The following is a 1,997-nucleotide window of genomic DNA, read 5'->3' as shown; positions in this document are numbered from 1 at the left end:
CCAATTTCCTTCGTTTTTGTTCCACTACAAACAGAATTCTTAAAACGTGAGATCAGTCGTTAGATATTTAGAGCGCTCTGAATATCAGAACACATTTGGAACAATTAATATCTTTTCCAGTTAGTTTTGGTAACTAGACATGGAGTTTTAATAATAATTTCTAACAAGATTGCACTCACAAAGAGCAACTAATAAAAACTGGGAGTAGAAAAATTCACATTCACTATAACATATATTAATTCAGGCCTGGAAATAATAATTCTAAAATGTCCTGATATTTCAAAGCTTTTTATGGAAGAAGAAAAAAAGAAAGAAAGCAAATGCCATTTTCATTAAATGTATAAAATGCATCTACACTTTTGAAGTTGTAAAAGTGAAAGTAAAATTAAAGCCATAAAAAATTTAAATAAAACAAACATAAACAACAAAATAAACATTAACTGAAATAAAATAAAATATTAAAAAAATGTATTACAGCAAGTTGCCAAGGCAACATTTCTCATTTTAATTTAGTTTAACTTCATGTACTAAAATAACTAAAACTGAAATAAAAGTTAATAAAAGTTATATAGACATAAAAAACTACTAAAAATGACAGAAATACACAGCAAAATTACTAAAACTTTTAACTAAAATTGAAAACTGATTAAAAAATATAATAGTTTATCAATGATACCAAAATAACACTGGTACATTTTACAAGAAAATATTATTTCAGTCTTTCTACTTAAAAAAAAAAACAAATCACATTTAATTCATTGTTTTCGTTGTAATTATTTGAGATATTTACTAGCAATTTTTAATTGAAATTTTTGTGCCACAGCAAACAGAATTCCTTTAATATGTAGAGCCTAATATCAACACATTTTAATCTCCCTAGCAAAATCTGAGAAAGGCTTTCTCCATTGGCCCGCTGTTGTTATTGAATCCAGAAACGAGATACGCCTGCAGATGCTACTGACACTCAAATCAGAGCAATTAACAGAAGCAGCGATGCCCTTCCAGCAGACAGCTGTTGTGTGCATTAATCCTGTGCAAACACACTCCAGCCCCCCGTCACTGCTAATTATAGCACAGCTCACTTTACATGAGCACTATAAAAAAATATTAGTCATTACAAGCACTTTTGCAAAAGCAGAATGATCAGTAAACTATTCTCTAAGAGTCAATGCATCTTTATTATGTACGTGATTTACTGACATGCCAAACTAAAATAGAAACCAAGTCTGTCTTGACAAACATACATACAGAGATGGATGCAATTTTATTCCAAAGTTAAGCATGATAAAAAGTGAGTGCCTTGCATGCGTTAAACGAAAGCATTACAAGTCATTAGACAACAAGGTGCTTTACCTTTGACTTGTGTGAATGTCCACAACCTCTAGGTCTACTGCGCCTGCTTAGAAACCACTTAAATCCAATGCAGCTGCCAGAGCGTTTCCTAGTCTTCAGCAAAGTTAACCTTGAAGTTTACAGCAGCTACGCAGTGACCGCCCGCCAGTAAAGCAGAAACATGTGTCAGTGTGTCTGTGGCAGGTTATTTGAGGGAGGTGGAGGGTTTGAAGTGTGTGCCAGGGAACGATCGCTCCTCATTGGCCGGTGAGAATGCTGTCAGGAGAAGGGTGACACCTTTGTGAAGCACCTATGAGAGTCTGGAGGACGCAGAAGCAGTGCATGATGATGGGTGTTAAAGGAATAGTTTGCTGGAAATATACTCACCCTCAGGCCATCTGAGATTAGGATGAGTTTGTTTCTTCATCAGATTTGGAGAAATGTAGCATTGCATCACTTGCTCTGCAGTGAATGGGTGCCGTCAGAATGAGAGCTGATCAAAACATCACAATAATCCACAGCACTCCAGTCCATCAGTTAACATCTGGAGAAGACAAAAGCTGAAACTAATCCAGCATTAACACGTTTTTAACTAAAATACCATAGAGTCCATAATCCATAATAACGCTTCCTCCAGTGAAAAAGTGCATCTGCTGTTGTCTCTC

At 35.0% G+C, this 1,997-nt stretch overlaps 1 pseudogene; it reads right to left on the bottom strand.

Annotated features, from left to right (window-relative positions):
- LOC107689761 (myopalladin-like) overlaps positions 1-1,745 on the bottom strand; it is a 27,170-nt pseudogene extending 25,425 nt beyond the window's left edge.
- Between the last annotated feature and the right edge of the window lie 252 nt (positions 1,746-1,997).

This window comes from Sinocyclocheilus anshuiensis, unplaced genomic scaffold (genome assembly GCF_001515605.1).
Source record: "Sinocyclocheilus anshuiensis isolate Anshui unplaced genomic scaffold, SAMN03320099.WGS_v1.1 scaffold1637, whole genome shotgun sequence".
Taxonomy (NCBI): domain Eukaryota; kingdom Metazoa; phylum Chordata; class Actinopteri; order Cypriniformes; family Cyprinidae; genus Sinocyclocheilus; species Sinocyclocheilus anshuiensis.
This window is presented reverse-complemented; position numbering and strand designations above follow the sequence as displayed.